Source organism: Homarus americanus, unplaced genomic scaffold, assembly GCF_018991925.1.
Source record: "Homarus americanus isolate GMGI-L3 unplaced genomic scaffold, GMGI_Hamer_2.0 scaffold58614, whole genome shotgun sequence".
Taxonomy (NCBI): Eukaryota; Metazoa; Arthropoda; class Malacostraca; order Decapoda; family Nephropidae; genus Homarus; species Homarus americanus.
Window position 1 is genome coordinate 203 of NW_024722403.1, and position 23,198 is coordinate 23,400.

Below are 23,198 nucleotides of genomic sequence, written 5' to 3' on the forward strand. Positions count from 1 at the left end.
AATGATATTCTATTCATACTGTGCTTGATATAATACATTCACGGAAATGTAATATTTTTTGCTGAAATGACGTACGTATTACAGTGGAAAGTGGGATAAAATCGTGACGAAAACAATGACTTTGGCTTTCTTTCCTTCAAAATATGTTACCGTAATCACTTTTCGAATGGTTTAGTTAAAAAACTGTTGTATTACAATAATATTCCCTCCTAATTGACTTGAATAAATACTTGAATGGAAATATACAATATTTTTGTTGAAACTACCCGCATTTTAGTGTAAAGTGTCGTAATAATAAATGGCAAACAAGTTTATAGGACGTAGTGTTTCTCTGAAGGTTTTGTTGTTCCTTTACCCTCAAAAACTTGGGTCGACCTATAAACGAGGAATATCATAAATTAACGATTTCTTGGTCATAAAATCGGGGTCGACCTATATATGAAGGGGGGTTATAGACGAGTATATACGGTACTTCCTTTAATCACATACTATCTCTGACAACACATCCTTCTCCACACACACACAAATATGTTTAAGTAATATATCTTCACAAAAAGCTATTAGCAAATGAACCCATGAATGACTTCCTTGACCAACTCTTCCCAAAGACCTCCTCGGCACTACTAAAATATAAATTTTTCTTTCTTCTTTTTTTACAAATAACCACTCACTTGGTATAATTTAAAACTCTTTTCAGCTAATTAAGGATCAGCTAACAATGCACTACAGAACTTTGACATAAAAGAAGGTTTAAATAAATACGTTACTTTACACATACAAACTTGTGTATAGGTGAACAAAGGCAGTTTTGTGTGCCAGGAATACAATCCCTCTATAATAGACTATAGGAGATAACTGTAAGTCAGGCAAGTTACTCTAGCTAGAGGTACAGGCACCTCCAGGTGTGTTGGTAACCAACACTCTGCGAGGCGAGAGTACTGTACATTAATTTTTCCTATATAATTCTCCACAACTAACCACTCAAACTGCTCGATAGTGACAGAAGCAGGTAAAACTGTTCACCCCAATACAATCTAAACACTTTTGTGTTAGATAAAATTTGAACACTTAAGGTTAGGTTAAAATAAAATGATACATTCAATGGAATGTATCATTTTTGTATATGGGAGTGAAACAGTTAACAATCAATGCTAGCATATTTATAATCAACTTCACTGTATAAATATGAATTATAACAAAGGGGCACAATTGATCTCGGATTATCTTGCCTAATTTCATTACCGTATAATAATGGTCAAATGGTTATGTATCGGTTAACAACAGTTCAAGGTCAAAGGGCATAATATATTTTCAGTACAGGTGCACCTCTACTTATGAACGAGTTATGTTCCCGAGGCTTGTTTCTAAGTCCAACTTTACTCTTGTAGATACCAAACATATTGCAAAAAATGAAAAGATTATGGACATTTAGTACAGCTATACCCTTAATACAGCCTGAAAACCTGGCACACTCTTCTCCTCTTTGGTAATGTTTGTTCTATCCGGAATTTTCTTCAAATAATCTAGTCTCATCCACATTAAACACCTGTTCTGGCAGGTAACCCCCCTCAGTGATGATATTTGTATCTCTGAAAGTTTGTAAGTTGAACGTTATTAAGAAGAAAAGCACCTGTACTGTAGTTAAAAAAGGGACACATCTTACCTGCTGTGATGGCAAGTGTACTGGTGAAAACACAATTCTTCAATCTCCATGATCCACCCAAAGTCGATGGACAGTAGCCCTTATTGGACAATTACCTATAACAATTCCAATATCAATAGAATATATATATATATATATATATATATAAATATATATATATATATATATATATATATATATATATATATATATATATATATATATATATATATATATATATATATATATAAAGAAAATATTGACAAAATTCGAGAAATTCTAAAGGTGACAAAAAAAGTTACTTCCTTTAATCACATACTCTCTCTGACAACACATCCTTCTCCACACACACACAAATATGTTTAAGTAATATATCTTCACAAAAAGCTATTAGCAAATGAACCCATGAATGACTTCCTTGACCAACTCTTCCCAAAGACCTCCTCGGCACTACTAAAATATACATTTTTCTTTCTTCTTTTTTTACAAATAACAACACTCACTTGGTATAATTTAAAACTCTTTTCAGCTAATTAAGGATCAGCTAACAATGCACTACAGAACTTTGACATAAAAGGAGGTTTAAATAAATACGTTACTTTACACATGCAAACTTGTGTATAGGTGAACAAAGGCAGTTTTGTGTGCCAGGAATACAATCCCTCTATAATAGACTATAGGAGATAACTGCAAGTCAGGCAAGTTACTCTAGCTAGAGGTACAGGCACCTCCAGGTGTATTGGTAACCAACACTCTGCGAGGCGAGAGTACTGTACATTAATTTTTCTATATAATTCTCCACAATAACCACTCAAACTGCCGATAGTGACAGAAGCAGTGGTAGAGATATTAGGAAAACTGTTCACCCCAATACAATCTAAACACTTTTGTGTTAGATAAAATTTGAACACTTAAGGTTAGGTTAAAATAAAATGATACATTCAATGGAATGTATCATTTTTGTATATGGGAGTGAAACAGTTAACAATCAATGCTAGCATATTTATAATCAACTTCACTGTATAAATATGAATTATAACAAAGGGGCACAATTGATCTCGGATTATCTTGCCTAATTTCATTACCGTATAATAACGGTCAAATGGTTATGTATCGGTTAACAACAGTTCAAGGTCAAAGGGCATAATATATTTTCAGTACAGGTGCACCTCTACTTACGAACGAGTTATGTTCCCTAGGCTTGTTTGTAAGTCCAACTCTACTCTTGTAGATACCAAACATATTGCAAAAAATGAAAAGATTATGGACATTTAGTACAGCTATACCCTTAATACAACCTGAAAACCTGGCACACTCTTCTCCTCTTTGGTAATGTTTGTTCTATCCGGAATTTTCTTCAAATAATCTAGTCTCATCCACATTAAACACCTGTTCTGGCAGGTAACCCCCCTCAGTGATGATATTTGTATCTCTGAAAGTTTGTAAGTTGAACGTTCTTAAGAAGAGGAGCACCTGTACTGTAGTTAAAAAAGGGACACATCTTACCTGCTGTGATGGCAAGTGTACTGGTGAAAACACATTTCTTCAATCTCCATGATCCACCCAAAGTCGATGGACAGTAGCCCTTATTGGACAATTACCTATAACAATTCCAATAACAATAGAATATATATATATATATATATATATATATATATATATATATATATATATATATATATATATATATATATATATATATATAAAGAAAATATTGACAAAATTCGAGAAATTCTAAAGGTGACAAAAAAAGTTACTTCCTTTAATCACATACTATCTCTGACAACACATCCTTCTCCACACACACACAAATATGTTTAAGTAATATATCTTCACAAAAAGCTATTAGCAAATAAACCCATGAATGACTTCCTTGACCAATTCTTCCCAAAGACCTCCTTGGCACTACTAAAATATACATTTTTCTTTCTTCTTTTTTTACAAATAACCACTCACTTGGTATAATTTAACTCTCTTTTCAGCTAATTAAGGATCTGCTAACAATGCACTACAGAACTTTGACATAAAAGGAGGTTTAAATAAATAAGTTACTTTACACATGCAAACTTGTGTATAGGTGAACAAAGGCAGTTTTGTGTGCCAGGAATACAATCCCTCTATAATAGACTATAGGAGATAACTGTAAGTCAGGCAAGTTACTATAGCTAGAGGTACAGGCACCTCCAGGTGTGTTGGTAACCAACACTCTGCGAGGCGAGAGTACTGTACATTAATTTTTCCTATATAATTCTCCACAACTAACCACTCAAACTGCTCGATAGTGACAGAAGCAGGTAGTGGGAGTATAGGAAAACTGTTCACCCCAATACAATCTAAACACTTTTGTGTTAGATAAAATTTGAACACTTAAGGTTAGGTTAAAATAAAATGATACATTCAATGGAATGTATCATTTTTGTATATGGGAGTGAAACAGTTAACAATCAATGCTAGCATATTTATAATCAACTTCACTGTATAAATATGAATTATAACAAAGGGGCACAATTGATCTCGGATTATCTTGCCTAATTTCATTACCGTATAATAATGGTCAAATGGTTATGTATCGGTTAACAACAGTTCAAGGTCAAAGGGCATAATATATTTTCAGTACAGGTGCACCTCTACTTATGAACGAGTTATGTTCCCGAGGCTTGTTTCTAAGTCCAACTTTACTCTTGTAGATACCAAACATATTGCAAAAAATGAAAAGATTATGGACATTTAGTACAGCTATACCCTTAATACAGCCTGAAAACCTGGCACACTCTTCTCCTCTTTGGTAATGTTTGTTCTATCCGGAATTTTCTTCAAATAATCTAGTCTCATCCACATTAAACACCTGTTCTGGCAGGTAACCCCCCTCAGTGATGATATTTGTATCTCTGAAAGTTTGTAAGTTGAACGTTCTTAAGAAGAGGAGCACCTGTACTGTAGTTAAAAAAGGGACACATCTTACCTGCTGTGATGGCAAGTGTACTGGTGAAAACACAATTCTTCAATCTCCATGATCCACCCAAAGTTATATATATATATATATATATATATATATATATATATATATATATATATATATATATATATATATATATATATATATATATATATATATATATATATATATATATATATATATATATATATATATATATATATATATATATATATATATATATATATATATATATATATATATATATAAAGAAAATAAGTTGACAAATTCGAGAAATTCTAAAGGTGACAAAAAAAGTTACTTCCTTTAATCACATACTATCTCTGACAACACATCCTTCTCCACACACACACAAATATGTTTAAGTAATATATCTTCACAAAAAGCTATAAGCAAATGAACCCATGAATGACTTCCTTGACCAACTCTTCCCAAAGACCTCCTCGGCACTACTAAAATATACATTTTTCTTTCTTCTTTTTTTACAAATAACCACTCACTTGGTATAATTTAACTCTCTTTTCAGCTAATTAAGGATCAGCTAACAATGCACTACAGAACTTTGACATAAAAGGAGGTTTAAATAAATACGTTACTTTACACATGCAAACTTATGTATAGGTGAACAAAGGCAGTTTTGTGTGCCAGGAATACAATCCCTCCATAATAGATTATAAGAGATAACTGTAAGTCAGGCAAGTTACTCTAGCTAGAGGTACAGGCACCTCCAGGTGTGTTGGTAACCAACACTCTGCGAGGCGAGAGTACTGTACATTAATTTTTCCTATATAATTCTCCACAACTAACCACTCAAACTGCTCGATAGTGACAGAAGCAGGTAGTGGGAGTATAGGAAAACTGTTCACCCCAATACAATCTAAACACTTTTGTGTTAGATAAAATTTGAACACTTAAGGTTAGGTTAAAATAAAATGATACATTCAATGGAATGTATCATTTTTGTATATGGGAGTGAAACAGTTAACAATCAATGCTAGCATATTTATAATCAACTTCACTGTATAAATATGAATTATAACAAAGGGGCACAATTGATCTCGGATTATCTTGCCTAATTTCATTACCGTATAATAATGGTCAAATGGTTATGTATCGGTTAACAACAGTTCAAGGTCAAAGGGCATAATATATTTTCAGTACAGGTGCACCTCTACTTACGATCGAGTTATGTTCCCTAGGCTTGTTTGTAAGTCCAACTCTACTCTTGTAGATACCAAACATATTGCAAAAAATGAAAAGATTATGGACATTTAGTACAGCTATACCCTTAATACAACCTGAAAACCTGGCACACTCTTCTCCTCTTTGGTAATGTTTGTTCTATCCGGAATTTTCTTCAAATAATCTAGTCTCATCCACATTAAACACCTGTTCTGGCAGGTAACCCCCCTCAGTGATGATATTTGTATCTCTGAAAGTTTGTAAGTTGAACGTTATTAAGAAGAAAAGCACCTGTACTGTAGTTAAAAAAGGGACACATCTTACCTGCTGTGATGGCAAGTGTACTGGTGAAAACACAATTCTTCAATCTCCATGATCCACCCAAAGTCGATGGACAGTAGCCCTTATTGGACAATTACCTATAACAATTCCAATATCAATAGAATATATATATATATATATATATATATATATATATATATATATATATATATATATATATATATATATATATATATATATATATATATATATATATATATATATATATATATATATATATATATATATATATATATATATATATATATATATATATATATATATATATATATATATATATATATATATATATATATAAAGAAAATATTGACAAAATTCGAGAAATTCTAAAGGTGACAAAAAAAGTTACTTCCTTTAATCACATACTATCTCTGACAACACATCCTTCTCCACACACACACACAAATATGTTTAAGTAATATATCTTCACAAAAAGCTATTAGCAAATAAACCCATGAATGACTTCCTTGACCAATTCTTCCCAAAGACCTCCTTGGCACTACTAAAATATACATTTTTCTTTCTTCTTTTTTTACAAATAACCACTCACTTGGTATAATTTAAAACTCTTTTCAGCTAATTAAGGATCCGCTAACAATGCACTACAGAACTTTGACATAAAAGGAGGTTTAAATAAATACGTTACTTTACACATGCAAACTTGTGTATAGGTGAACAAAGGCAGTTTTGTGTGCCAGGAATACAATCCCTCTATAATAGACTATAGGAGATAACTGTAAGTCAGGCAAGTTACTATAGCTAGAGGTACAGGCACCTCCAGGTGTGTTGGTAACCAACACTCTGCGAGGCGAGAGTACTGTACATTAATTTTTCCTATATAATTCTCCACAACTAACCACTCAAACTGCTCGATAGTGACAGAAGCAGGTAGTGGGAGTATAGGAAAACTGTTCACCCCAATACAATCTAAACACTTTTGTGTTAGATAAAATTTGAACACTTAAGGTTAGGTTAAAATAAAATGATACATTCAATGGAAAGTATCATTTTTGTATATGGGAGTGAAACAGTTAACAATCAATGCTAGCATATTTATAATCAACTTCACTGTATAAATATGAATTATAACAAAGGGGCACAATTGATCTCGGATTATCTTGCCTAATTTCATTACCGTATAATAATGGTCAAATGGTTATGTATCGGTTAACAACAGTTCAAGGTCAAAGGGCATAATATATTTTCAGTACAGGTGCACCTCTACTTATGAACGAGTTATGTTCCCGAGGCTTGTTTCTAAGTCCAACTTTACTCTTGTAGATACCAAACATATTGCAAAAAATGAAAAGATTATGGACATTTAGTACAGCTATACCCTTAATACAGCCTGAAAACCTGGCACACTCTTCTCTTTGGTAATGTTTGTTCTATCCGGAATTTTCTTCAAATAATCTAGTCTCATCCACATTAAACACCTGTTCTGGCAGGTAACCCCCCTCAGTGATGATATTTGTATCTCTGAAAGTTTGTAAGTTGAACGTTCTTAAGAAGAGGAACACCTGTACTGTAGTTAAAAAAGGGACACATCTTACCTGCTGTGATGGCAAGTGTACTGGTGAAAACACATTTCTTCAATCTCCATGATCCACCCAAAGTCGATGGACAGTAGCCCTTATTGGACAATTACCTATAACAATTCCAATAACAATAGAATATATATATATATATATATATATATATATATATATATATATATATATATATATATATATATATATATATATATATATATATATATATATATATATATATATATATATATATATATATAAAGAAAATATTGACAAAATTCGAGAAATTCTAAAGGTGACAAAAAAAGTTACTTCCTTTAATCACATACTATCTCTGACAACACATCCTTCTCCACACACACACAAATATGTTTAAGTAATATATCTTCACAAAAAGCTATTAGCAAATAAACCCATGAATGACTTCCTTGACCAATTCTTCCCAAAGACCTCCTTGGCACTACTAAAATATACATTTTTCTTTCTTCTTTTTTTACAAATAACCACTCACTTGGTATAATTTAAAACTCTTTTCAGCTAATTAAGGATCTGCTAACAATGCACTACAGAACTTTGACATAAAAGGAGGTTTAAATAAATAAGTTACTTTACACATGCAAACTTGTGTATAGGTGAACAAAGGCAGTTTTGTGTGCCAGGAATACAATCCCTCTATAATAGACTATAGGAGATAACTGTAAGTCAGGCAAGTTACTATAGCTAGAGGTACAGGCACCTCCAGGTGTGTTGGTAACCAACACTCTGCGAGGCGAGAGTACTGTACATTAATTTTTCCTATATAATTCTCCACAACTAACCACTCAAACTGCTCGATAGTGACAGAAGCAGGTAGTGGGAGTATAGGAAAACTGTTCACCCCAATACAATCTAAACACTTTTGTGTTAGATAAAATTTGAACACTTAAGGTTAGGTTAAAATAAAATGATACATTCAATGGAATGTATCATTTTTGTATATGGGAGTGAAACAGTTAACAATCAATGCTAGCATATTTATAATCAACTTCACTGTATAAATATGAATTATAACAAAGGGGCACAATTGATCTCGGATTATCTTGCCTAATTTCATTACCGTATAATAATGGTCAAATGGTTATGTATCGGTTAACAACAGTTCAAGGTCAAAGGGCATAATATATTTTCAGTACAGGTGCACCTCTACTTATGAACGAGTTATGTTCCCGAGGCTTGTTTCTAAGTCCAACTTTACTCTTGTAGATACCAAACATATTGCAAAAAATGAAAAGATTATGGACATTTAGTACAGCTATACCCTTAATACAGCCTGAAAACCTGGCACACTCTTCTCTTTGGTAATGTTTGTTCTATCCGGAATTTTCTTCAAATAATCTAGTCTCATCCACATTAAACACCTGTTCTGGCAGGTAACCCCCCTCAGTGATGATATTTGTATCTCTGAAAGTTTGTAAGTTGAACGTTCTTAAGAAGAGGAACACCTGTACTGTAGTTAAAAAAGGGACACATCTTACCTGCTGTGATGGCAAGTGTACTGGTGAAAACACAATTCTTCAATCTCCATGATCCACCCAAAGTCGATGGACAGTAGCCCTTATTGGACAATTACCTATAACAATTCCAATATTAAAATAATATATATATATATATATATATATATATATATATATATATATATATATATATATATATATATATATATATATATATATATATATATATATATATATATATATATATATATATATATATATATATATATATATATATATATATATATATATATATATATATATATATATATATATATATATATATATATATATATATATAAAGAAAATATTGACAAAATTCGAGAAATTCTAAAGGTGACAAAAAAAGTTACTTCCTTTAATCACATACTATCTCTGACAACACATCCTTCTCCACACACACACAAATATGTTTAAGTAATATATCTTCACAAAAAGCTATAAGCAAATGAACCCATGAATGACTTCCTTGACCAACTCTTCCCAAAGACCTCCTCGGCACTACTAAAATATACATTTTTCTTTCTTCTTTTTTTACAAATAACCACTCACTTGGTATAATTTAAAACTCTTTTCAGCTAATTAAGGATCAGCTAACAATGCACTACAGAACTTTGACATAAAAGGAGGTTTAAATAAATACGTTACTTTACACATGCAAACTTATGTATAGGTGAACAAAGGCAGTTTTGTGTGCCAGGAATACAATCCCTCCATAATAGATTATAAGAGATAACTGTAAGTCAGGCAAGTTACTCTAGCTAGAGGTACAGGCACCTCCAGGTGTGTTGGTAACCAACACTCTGCGAGGCGAGAGTACTGTACATTAATTTTTCCTATATAATTCTCCACAACTAACCACTCAAACTGCTCGATAGTGACAGAAGCAGGTAGTGGGAGTATAGGAAAACTGTTCACCCCAATACAATCTAAACACTTTTGTGTTAGATAAAATTTGAACACTTAAGGTTAGGTTAAAATAAAATGATACATTCAATGGAATGTATCATTTTTGTATATGGGAGTGAAACAGTTAACAATCAATGCTAGCATATTTATAATCAACTTCACTGTATAAATATGAATTATAACAAAGGGGCACAATTGATCTCGGATTATCTTGCCTAATTTCATTACCGTATAATAACGGTCAAATGGTTATGTATCGGTTAACAACAGTTCAAGGTCAAAGGGCATAATATATTTTCAGTACAGGTGCACCTCTACTTACGATCGAGTTATGTTCCCTAGGCTTGTTTGTAAGTCCAACTCTACTCTTGTAGATACCAAACATATTGCAAAAAATGAAAAGATTATGGACATTTAGTACAGCTATACCCTTAATACAACCTGAAAACCTGGCACACTCTTCTCCTCTTTGGTAATGTTTGTTCTATCCGGAATTTTCTTCAAATAATCTAGTCTCATCCACATTAAACACCTGTTCTGGCAGATAACCCCCCTCAGTGATGATATTTGTATCTCTGAAAGTTTGTAAGTTGAACGTTCTTAAGAAGAAGAGCACCTGTACTGTAGTTAAAAAAGGGACACATCTTACCTGCTGTGATGGCAAGTGTACTGGTGAAAACACAATTCTTCAATCTCCATGATCCACCCAAAGTCGATGGACAGTAGCCCTTATTGGACAATTACCTATAACAATTCCAATATCAATAGAATATATATATATATATATATATATATAAATATATATATATATATATATATATATATATATATATATATATATATATATATATATATATATATATATATATATATATATATAAATATATATATATATATATATATATATATATATATATATATATATATATATATATATATATATATATATATATATATATATATATATATATATAGAAAATGTTGACAAAATTCGAGAAATTCTAAAGGTGACAAAAAAAGTTACTTCCTTTAATCACATACTATCTCTGACAACACATCCTTCTCCACACACACACAAATATGTTTAAGTAATATATCTTCACAAAAAGCTATTAGCAAATGAACCCATGAATGACTTCCTTGACCAATTCTTCCCAAAGACCTCCTCGGCACTACTAAAATATACATTTTTCTTTCTTCTTTTTTTACAAATAACCACTCACTTGGTATAATTTAACTCTCTTTTCAGCTAATTAAGGATCTGCTAACAATGCACTACAGAACTTTGACATAAAAGGAGGTTTAAATAAATACGTTACTTTACACATGCAAACTTGTGTATAGGTGAACAACGGCAGTTTTGTGTGCCAGGAATACAATCCCTCTATAATAGACTATAGGAGATAACTGTTAAAACACACACACACACACACACACACACACACATACACACACACACACAAGCGGTCACAGTCACTAGTGTCGTATGTTAAGTCAGTGTCAGTGGCTACATATTCACTATACTGAATCTTTTTTGCTTATGAATACATATCACCAATACACGGCTGATATACACGTCATACACCTATAATACATAGTTACATACACTGTACACACTCACTATAAAACATACACGCAGTATCCATAGAGTATACATGTATATAATCTGGAATCACGTGAATTATGCATAATTTACACACGTCTAGCGTTATGTATTACACAAGTTAACACAAGTAGGTAATGCTTACTTATAATTCTACTCATTATTTCTCTTTCATGCTAAAATCATCGTAGTTTCTAATTTTACCTTTTTCTCCAATTCTAGGTCACCACTAATACCTCATATCACTATTTCTGGGTCGCCTTTTATCTAATACTTAATATATGTCGTTTCTAATAACTACAGAACAACAGCATGGCAACATTTACACCTTAATGATGTACTGTACAAGGTTGAATTGTCTCATTATCAAAAACTTACTTTCATTAGTCAGCCTTAATCCCTCTCCAATCCTCCCCATGTGTTCTATACAATAAGGTGTACTATACTTAATTTGTGTTTTATTAATATTATTGAATAAAGTATTTATTAAAAAAGTCCAAAATTAATTATATTTTAAGAATAGTCTACCAGGCAACTAATCCATAAAGAATTTATATAATAAAGAACACTAGAACATTTTTATCTTGGGTCTACATATTATTAACTAGAGTCGCCGGTATTTACAAGCTAATGCATTTCATAAGACTTTTACCCAGGATATAAATATATAATAAGTCAATAAATAGATAAGATCTACTCGGATATGGGACACACTTACTGTAGTTCAGGGTAATATAGAATCAGTAAACAGTTCATAGCACTAATTTTTGTTTTGCTGGATATAATGAGTAAAGAATATAGTTCACCCAAAATCAGTCTAGAGGGAGACAATGTGTATGTATCGTGATGTATATTTTCAAAAAGCGTTTATGGGGAAAATAATCCTAAACCGAGACAGATGATGAAGTAAGGTACAGGATAACACGGTAAGAGGGAACGTTTTTAAAGTAAGGTATAGGATAACACTGTAAGGGGGAACGTTTTTTTAAGTAAGATACAGGATAACACGGTAAGAGGGAACGTTTTTTAAGTAAGATACAGAATAACACGGTAAGAGGGAACGTGTTTTAAGTAAGGTACAGGATAACACGATAAGGGGGAACGTTTTTAAAGTAAGGTACAGGATAACACGGTAAAGGGGAACGTTTTTTATTATTTAAGATGTTGACCTACGAGAGTAAAAGCTTTGATAACATGGCTGAGTTTTTGTTGTTGTTGAACACCTGAGCAGCACGACGCCCACACCCCGGGAAAGGACACCACCAGTCGTGACCTTGATATGAAGGTGTGTAGCCTTGTGGATGGTTCTAGCCGATGGAGAGGACGAGGGAGGTTCTTATCCTTCCTAATCTCACTCTATCTTATTTTTAACCTCGTGGCTGTTGCTGCTGTGGCATGGTTTGGTGTGATGGCATGGGTTGGTGTAGGAGTATGGGCTTATATTATTATTATTATTATTATTATTATTATTTTGTGATTTGTCTTTGATGATAGTTTTCAGTGACATAAGAACATGGGCTGGTGTAGGCGCTGTTCTGATGAGGGGACTATGGGCTTGCTTACTGACATACTGCAAGTGGTTCCTTATCTTCCACGTATTAGTTGTCGCTATTATCTCCATCACATAGCTCCTCGTATATATGTACTGGAACATATGCGTTTCTTTGTTCACTTCATTATCTCAAACACGTTCCTAAGTCTCCTCATTTGTTGGTCTCGCCTCCTAATTGAATTTTTTCTTTATATTCATTTGTATTTTATAGTTTCTCTTACATATTTTTCTGAGCTTCGTTCTCTGTATTTAATTCCGTTTTCTCTGGTGGTTGGTATCGACACAGGCCCTATTGATGATGGCGTTACCTCCTCTTGATAATTATGACGGAGGGAAATTCTGAACTTGGTAATGATTTTCATGGAAAGGTCCGTAAAGTCCCTGGAATGCATGACGAGTAACTAGACCAGTGAACGGTTGATTATTATTTTATGAATTAAATAACACATCGCTCGCCACACATAGAAAAATTGCTTTTATACTTAAGGGGCTGTCACACTGGGCAAATTTTCGCATTCCTCGGTAGATAAACGGCGATTATTCTCGGTTAGATTTTCCTCCTGTATGCTGCCAGATCTGGGGTCACTAAATCTAAGGGGATAACTTAACTCTAATCTTAATTTCTAAGGGTCGCTGCCACCAGACCCCCTCTGGACAGCATGTAGCTCGTTAGGTAGCGGGCAGAGTGAACTAGGCATTGGGTTAGGTTTTCCATTGATCAGATCGATAAGGGTAAAGAAGGGTGGAACCATAACATGTCTTCATTGATTTATTTCTTATAAAACACACTGGTAAAAAAAACATACATGAACTGGCCTTCCTCAGAAGAACAACGGAATTTTGGTTACCCAACTGGGCCCCAGACTCCTACATTACTGGCGGGTCATCCACCCACTTATTGCACAACAATCGGTGAACGCCGTATCTCGGTCGTTCCTTCTTACAATATCCCTTAACACATCAGACTGGTCCACTGGTGTGGCTTGTAGCACCGTCGGTTATCATACATAGTAGCACCATCGCAACACACCTGTTACACTCCATACCTGCAAGTATGTGACTCCTTGTGACTTTTAGGTCTACACCACGGGCCCCTCGTTCGCACACCGCCCTCGGTGGGTAAGGACGAGGGCTTGACCTAGAGACATACCAGCACTATTTCTACGCCTGGTATTATAGGTCGCTCCAAGTGACGACCGCAGTTTCTCACGGTCTCCTTAGTTGTGACTATTCATGTGGAGTGGTGCGCTGGGAATCCACCGGTTCATAGTGGACTGGTATAGTGGGGAGTAATTCCCCACCTGGTGTGGCGCTCCAGGAGACAATGGCGGCTGGGCGGCAAGATACCCCAACCACGTGGCACCTGTGTTGACGGCAGAACGGGAAAGACTAAGCAATAATGCCTGACGGGCGGTTATCCCATCCCTTAACACATCCCTATCACACTTATATATCCGGCAAAGCTTTAAACTGTAGTCACTGTTATTTATCAACCTTAATTGTAGGGCGGGATATAGCCCGCTAGGACACTGACCTGTGTTGACGGCAGAACGGGAAAGACTAAGGCCGGCTTCCCGCCGCTTCTCGTCACATAGGCCTACAGTTTCCAATCCTCAATTTACATTTTTGTTTCTTATGGTTCTCACCTGAACACTTTACGGTATATTGTCACTCATTTCTTATAAACACATATATTAATCCTAACTTATACACTAAGGTCAGGTCTTGGTTTGCTAGTGCTTGGTTAAATGCCTGGGATTTTAATATCAACGGGCATCTGAGGCGGGTACATGACGCGCCTTGAAACAAAAGCCGAATGATCATGGCGGGGGTGTATCAACTTCACTTAAAAACTGTAATGAGGGGTCCTCCTCTCACACAGCGCACGATTTGAACACAGACCTCAGATTCTCTGATCACTGTACCTGTCGTGGGTATATGTCACGTGAGGCTACGAGGTGTATTAAATTCATACCGACGCATACACGATATTTCCTTTCCAGTATAGTTTCTAGATCACTGTCAACACCTCACATAGTTCTGATACATTTATCCCTTTTTCCCGATCATTGTTCTCATGTATTTTCATATGATATCTGTTGGGGTTAGGTTCGCTACACGCTCACAGACGTAAATAGTAGGACCTTCAAACCCTGCTCCACACTTAGTCTTACAGTACCCTAGTCCGGCTCAACTGGACTTAACATTCATCTTATGCCTACCCTGAGTGATCCTTAATGCTATGAATACATACACTTGATATGATATAACTATACCTGGGTACAATACCACACATGGTCTAGGAACCTTGAGTAGGTGAGTTGTCCTTTCTCAATGTTTCCCGTTTTCTGGGGTTCTACAAGCGCTGTGCATTTGAATGTTATGTAGCGTAATATGAATTAGATGGGATTTTTAGGGATGACAATGATGTGCGCAGTACATAGCCTTCCCCTCCCAAAGGTTCATATTATGCGAAATAATATGCAAAGCACTAACGCTGTAGTGTACATACATTTTACAACATCCTAATAGTTCATGATTAGAGTACCTTAATCCAACACACAAAACATAAGGAGACTTAAACGTTTCCTACGAGCGTCTCCGCTACCATATACATCAGACAACCGTTTACAATCCTGCTAGTTCGGTATACAATATATCAGTAAAGAGAAAATTATAAGGAGACAAACTTTTCATACTCGAGTCTCCGTCACCTATACATACCCCAACTTATCAATTCTTAGCTCAGTACAATATAGTATAGGGAACATTCCCTTAACAGTTCATCAGCGTAATACCTCAACCTACTTTTGGCACCAGCACATAAACAGTGACTCTTTGACATTACATCTACAACAAAAGTTCTCTGCATGAAATTACATATCCTAAGGAATTTAAATTCTTGTCTATGAATGGGGAATTAGTTACATCAGACACTTCCTCAGATTACTACTTCCTTTCAATAATAATTCACCTTTTCAACACCAAAACCATGTTTCTAGACATACACTTTGGGGCTCATAACACAAAACCCGTATTTTCTATCTCACAGTTCAACAGAACTGGCATTTGAAAGTCGGGGTGACTCCCTCACCCGGAGCGAGTCAACAACCCAAACAAAACTTCCGACACACATAAACTGAGCTTTTTTCTTTTCGACAACATAGGCAGCAACTGGACCTCCGGACTTCAGTTCCTCAGAACTGGGATTTATAATGTTGGGGTGACTTCAGTACGACTGACGAAGTCAACAACCCACAAACTTTTGACACACATAAACTGAGATTTTTTCTTTCGACAACATAGGCAGCAACTGGATTTCCGGACTTCAGTTCATAAGAACTGGGATTTATAATGTTGGGGTGACTTCAGTACGACTGACGAAGTCAACAACCCACAAACTTTTGACACACATAAACTGAGATTTTTTCTTTCAACAACATAGGCAGCAACTGGATTTCCGGACTTCAGTTCATACGAACTGGGATTTATAATGTTGGGGTGACTTCAGTACGACTGACGAAGTCAACAACCCAAAAAAAACATTCTGACAATATAGAGACCACTACTAATAGTTGATCTTCAAAAAGCATCCCGACAACCCAGCTGAGCAACTGCCTCCCCCGCCCAAAACTGTATAATTCAACAAATCAACCTAACAACTGGAAAGCCAATAATATTCAATTGAAGCAATATTCTGGAACTAGATTTCCTACAAATCCATTCTAACTACTGGTCTCCTCTGCCTCACAGGGAATCTACTTGCAGGTTGACCTTCCACATTTCCGTCATCACTGTCCTCATCTGTTTCGTCTGACCCCGAGGAAGAATCACAGGGTGGAAGGAAGGACTCATTCAGCTGAACAAACATGTCTCTACTTACATACCTCTTTACTTTCTCAGCCGCTCTCTTTATTACCTCACTTTCATCCAAGGGGTTAGTCAACTCATATGCGGCACCATCTCGTATAATTTCTGTTATAGTGTACGGACCCTTCCACTTGGTATTCAACTTCCTACTGGTCCCAGGGTTGGGCCATTCATTCCTCACCCATACTGTTTCTCCTAACTGCATAGTTTGGTTCGTTCTTGATCTATTTGCTCTCTCTCTGGTCTCTCGCGACATCCTGGCAGACACCTCTTTTATCAACCTATGGGCTTCCTTCAACTCGTGACTGCTCTCACTCTCTATTATAGGTAAGTCAATTCCTACTTGTCTTTGTACATGCCTTGAAAAGAAAGCAAAATGAGGCTGTACTCCAGTTGTGGCATGGACAGACGTGTTCAGAGCCGACTGCACGGGACTGAGAAATTTTGGCCACTGAAGTGGATTATCTTCACACATGATGGCAAGTGTTGTTTTAAAGGTCCTGTGCATTCTCTCTGTGACACTATTACCTCTAGGGTGGTAAGGCAATGTAAAATAGTTCTTAATGCCAGTTACGTTACATAGTTCTCTAAATTGTGTTGCGGTAAATTCCCCTCCATTATCTGCAATGACTACTCCAGGGCTACCGAAGACATGAATGAATTTACTAAATTCCCTGGTCACTTCCTGAGTGGATTTGGTTCTCAATGGGTAGAAATTGACAAACCTAGAATAGTGATCTATGACGGTCAACACATAGCGATACCCCTTCGCACTATTATGTAAGTCTGTCAAGTCCACAGATACTCTCTCCAAAGGTTTAGTTACTTCTGACATCCCCTGCCATTGCTGTTCTAACCCCTTCGTCCCTTTGAACCTTTGACACACTTCACATGATTCTACAAATTTCACACAGTCTCTGCGATAATTTGGCCAATAGAAAAGGCCTTCTACTCTGGCTATAGTCTTCCACTGTCCTAAGTGACCTGAGGCCTCTCTGTTATGTGCCCACTCTAGTGCTGCTTTACGCAAATGATCAGGTATTACAAGGCAGTACAGCAATGCTTTGTCAATTTGTTCCTTTACTAAATACAATACCCCCTCCGCGACTTCAAATTTGTCAATAGTCGTCTTTGGATATTTATGTTTGGGTACCTGTCCTCCTTCTAAATAACTAGCCAGTGTTTCCCACCTCTCGTCTTTTCTTTGTTCTATTCCTAACTGCCGAGGCGTTAAACCATCTAGCTGAGGGAGCTGACCGACCATCCTACTCCTGGCTACTTTCCTTAGGGCCCCTACCGGCCTACTCAATGCGTCCGCGACTAGATTTGCCTTTCCAGGTTTGTACTCTATCTTATATATGTAATCCCTCATTTCCAACATCCATCTATTCATTCTTTGACTTTTAGTTTTCTTGTTAAAAACAGACGTTAACGGCTGGTGGTCAGTCTTGATGGTGAATTGGGAACCCCACAGAAAATGATGGAAAAATCTACAGGCTAACACTATCCCCAATGCTTCTTGGTCGGTGGTGGAATACCGTGTTTCCGCGGGCTTTAGCTTCCGAGAGAAATACCCAACAGGACGCAAAGAACCGTCATCCTGTAATTGATTTAGTGAGGCTCCTACACAGAAATTACTAGCGTCACTGTGTAGCTCAAATGGTTTATCCATGTCCACTTTTACTAGTACTGGAAAGGAAGCTAATGTCCGCTTTAACGTGTCAAAAGCTGTCTGGCATTCAGCTGTCCAGGCAAAGGCAGCTTGGTTCTTAGTGAGTTCTGTGATAGGATATGCAATCTTAGCAAAATTTGAAACATGCTTACGATAAAACCCGCACATCCCTAAAAATTGTCGGACTTGTTTGACATTAGTGGGTGGTTTACAGTCTGTTACTGCTTTTACATTCTCTGGATCCGGCTCAATGCCTTTCTCTGAAACGATATGTCCTAAGAATTTTACTTGTCTCTGACCAAACTGACATTTAGATAGGTTTAATTTGATTCCCATATTTACAAACCTGTCAAATACTTTAGCCAATCGGCCCATGAGGGTATTGAAATCAGGAGCCCACACTATGACATCATCTAGATAGTTCCTGACCCAATCTTCTTCTGCTAAAGGAGCTAAGACCCTGTTGACTTCCCTCGTAAAAATGGCTGGGCTGGCTGACAAACCAAAAGGGAGGCGTTTGAACCGCCATAAATTATACCCATCACTGAAGGTGGTTATATCTCTACTGTGGGGGTCAAGAATTACCTGATAGTAAGCATCCTTCAAATCTAAGGTGGCATAATATTTATTTCCGGCAGCCTTCTCAACTAATTCATCCAATCTTGGCAAAGGTTGTATATCTATTTTCAGGTGTTTGTTGACTGCTCGGAAATCAAGGCACATACGTTTCGACCCATTAGGTTTAGTTACTAACACGATAGGTGATAGCCAGACAGCGGTTGATGGTTCAATGATGTCCCTATCTCTCATGTCTCTCATCATTTTTTTAATAGTACCCTTGGCTTTCTCGGGATACCTATACTGAGGTCCTCTTACAGGTTGTTCATTAACCAATGGGATGTTAGCTGGCAAACCCTTAATGGTGCCTATTTCATTTGGACCTAATACAAACAACGCATCATGATTCATTACCACCTGTTGCAACTGTGTCCGCATGTCCCTATCTAAGTGCGGCCATTTCTGGGTCCTAATTAACTCTTTTAATTTGTCCTGTCTAGTTTCCCCACGTGTCACTTCATCACAGTCTGGTACCATAGAATTTAGTACTTCCTGAGCTCGTCTAATTTTGTGGACTGGGGAATTTTCCATACCCCTACAAAGTAAGCATTGAGTTGGGAATTTCACATCATGCGTCAGTCTTAAGGGGATTTTGTTAGACCTCTTATCATCTTCTCTCTGTAGGGCCAGGTGATGCGGTGAGCACAGGGGTATGTCTACAGACCGGCCTACCTCACCTAACTCTTCATAAATGTGTGAGATAGTTCCGAGATTATTCCCTTCATCATCAAAGTAACAGAATTCCTCATCATTAACTACTTCATATTCACCTAAAACCGCACCCGGACTCAAACAAACTGGCTGCTCTGAAACATTACTCATAGGAACATAAACGCAGGAATCATCTTGGACTATCACACACATATCCGGGTGTTGTTTCAGCCCCTTATGCGTAAATCTAATACTTATGGTCTGACCTACCCCTACCTTCACTTTAACTGGCCTAATCTGAGAACTGTGCCCACTTATTCTAGTCTTCCTATCAATGTGTAAGCTAGTTAGCTCCTTGGGGGAAGATACGATCGAAGCCTTCGTGAACTGTTTGACTTTGACAACCGTTCGCAACTTTCCTCCATGACTTGGTGTCCAATAAACTTGTTTATGACCCCCCAACTGAACTGATTTTTTTCGTGATGCCACCAAACTCCAAATCTGCCTAAAATGTCTGCTCCCAATAATACATCAGTATCCAACATGTTATCTTCCACTATTACGGTTTGGTGACGGATTCTTTTCCTACGGGACAACTGTACACTGATGACAACAGTGCCTAGGGTCTTAAACTCTTCCCCGTTAATAGCTACATATCTTTGGGTACAAGGCCTAATGGGCCCCACCTTCAAGGCACTAACCAAGCTATCTTTAATGATAGTAGCTTCACTACCCGTATCAACCAATGTTAGACAAGTATGTCCACATATAGGTAACTTAATACATGGAGAACTGCGTGGGAACGGCTGTCGTGGTCATTGGCCCGAATGGGGATTCCTAGCTTGGCGTCCTGGACAAGTGGCGAAATAACTCTTACAGTTCATCCTCAGGCACGCGTAACATGAACCTGGCCTGGGTCTGGAGGGGCAATTATGCGGACTATGGGTATCCTTCCTACAATATCCGCACCATTCATTTCCTGTCCAACCTTGAGTGTTATTTTCCTTCCCCCTCGTGCTCCGACCCGGTCTTCCGTCCGTCTCGTTCCTACGATAGTCCCCCTGGGCTCTATAAGCCTCTGGTACTGGTCCCTGGCGGGTCTGTCTAACATGTTGTTGTCCCCTGCCCTGTGATCTCAAATACCAGTCCCTACACTTTGTCAACTCATTCAAAAAAGGCTCTAAGGATATGCCTAACTGGTTGTATCTTCTTAACTCTCTCTGCATTTGCCCTGGCAATCCCGTATACAATACATCTTTCATCAGCTGATCCTTCCCTTGTATCACTTCAAACTTGCTCTCTATGGCTGCCAGCTTATACTTCATTCGTTCCACACATATTCCCGGCTCGTCCTCTACATGATATTCTTCTCTCATAAAACTTTCCCATGCCTTACTCAGAGTATTCTGGCCTGTGTCGAACTTTGTCAAAGCTTGCTTAAGGGTGTTCCAATCCCACATCTTCTTGCTATCCAATTCCTGTAGAACCCTCTGTTCTACGGAATACTCCATTCGGCTTAGAGCCGCTTCTACCCTATGGCCATCCTGCTTCAGTAACCACTCTACCTGTCTACAAAAAGTTCTAATATGGCTCTCAGAATCCGGCCCTGTTAGTGTTTCCAATGATAACGTTCTAACATAACTAAGGTTGAACACGGCTGTTTCCCTATCATCCCTCTTGGCCATGTCCGTTAGTTGGGCAGAACCCCTGGATCAACTCTAAGGCTACCTGGGTGTGTGGTATCGTTCCCTGATTGTGGTACAGAGTGGGCACTTTCTGCCGGTGGGTCAGTTGGGTTTGTGTCCCTACCTACACCATACCCTAGATCAGTGTCTTGGTTCTTTGCATGCTGGAGTTCTTGTTTTAGTTCCTGGAGTTCTTGTTTTAGTTCCTTAACCTGTGTCTGTGATTCTTCTAACGCCGAGTATTGTCTCGCGTTGATCAGCAAAGCCTCTTCCAATCTCTCTACCAATGTGTCCCCAACTATGGTACTTCCCTGTTCTACTGACTCAGCCATTTTGACCTAAAGTGCTACCTCTCGGCCCAAGACAAATACGAACCGCTTAACACAACTACTCTCCTGTACTACTACAACCTTAATTGATCAATGGTATAATACAACACTATGCAACCTCTTAACATGGCACCAAAAATTATAACTCACATCAACTGGAGACCGAAAGTCCTATGGTATTCCATAGGTGAACCACTTGAGACACTTCTCAGACACAGTGTGGACTCCCTTACCTCAACGTCACCAAAGTTAATCCACAACTTCTGCAAGTATTAATACATATTAACACTGGATAAAACACAAACACAAAACACACAATGACACACATGACTTCAGTACTGTATAAATTTTCAAAAATTCTTCTTACATTTCTGTACTCAAATCAATGTTATTCACCTGCAAGTATCACTCAAAAATCAGATTATCCATCATTAAAATACTTGTCTATACTTGCAACTTTAAATCACAACTTCAATTCCCTCGGATTTGATCAATGATTAAAAACCATCCCACCGCTATAGCCACCAATTTATGCTGCCAGATCTGGGGTCACTAAATCTAAGGGGATAACTTAACTCTAATCTTAATTTCTAAGGGTTGCTGCCACCAGACCCCCTCTGGACAGCATGTAGCTCGTTAGGTAGCGGGCAGAGTGAACTAGGCATTGGGTTAGGTTTTCCATTGATCAGATCGATAAGGGTAAAGAAGGGTGAAACCATAACATGTCTTCATTGATTTATTTCTTATAAAACACACTGGTAAAAAAAACATACATGAACTGGCCTTCCTCAGAAGAACAACGGAATTTTGGTTACCCAACTGGGCCCCGGACTCCTACATTACTGGCGGGTCATCCACCCACTTATTGCACAACAATCGGTGAACGCCGTATCTCGGTCGTTCCTTCTTACAATATCCCTTAACACATCAGACTGGTCCACTGGTGTGGCTTGTAGCACCGTCGGTTATCATACATAGTAGCACCATCGCAACACACCTGTTACACTCCATACCTGCAAGTATGTGACTCCTTGTGACTTTTAGGTCTACACCACGGGCCCCTCGTTCGCACACCGCCCTCGGTGGGTAAGGACGAGGGCTTGACCTAGAGACATACCAGCAC

The 23,198-nt window shown here is 37.0% G+C and overlaps 2 long non-coding RNA genes across 2 annotated transcripts; both read right to left on the reverse strand.

Moving 5' to 3' along the window:
* Positions 1 to 1,617: 1,617 nt before the first annotated feature.
* Positions 1,618 to 4,673, reverse strand: LOC121862744. The gene is made up of 3 exons (XR_006088277.1): positions 4,605 to 4,673; positions 3,149 to 3,243; positions 1,618 to 1,758 (listed from the first exon to the last, which is right to left on the reverse strand). It is a non-coding gene; the product is annotated as an uncharacterized LOC121862744 (long non-coding RNA).
* A 1,396-nt stretch (positions 4,674 to 6,069) lies between these two features.
* On the reverse strand, positions 6,070 to 10,862 carry LOC121862743. Its single transcript, XR_006088276.1, has 4 exons — positions 10,745 to 10,862; positions 9,169 to 9,263; positions 7,676 to 7,770; positions 6,070 to 6,199 (listed from the first exon to the last, which is right to left on the reverse strand). It is a non-coding gene; the product is annotated as an uncharacterized LOC121862743 (long non-coding RNA).
* Between the last annotated feature and the right edge of the window lie 12,336 nt (positions 10,863 to 23,198).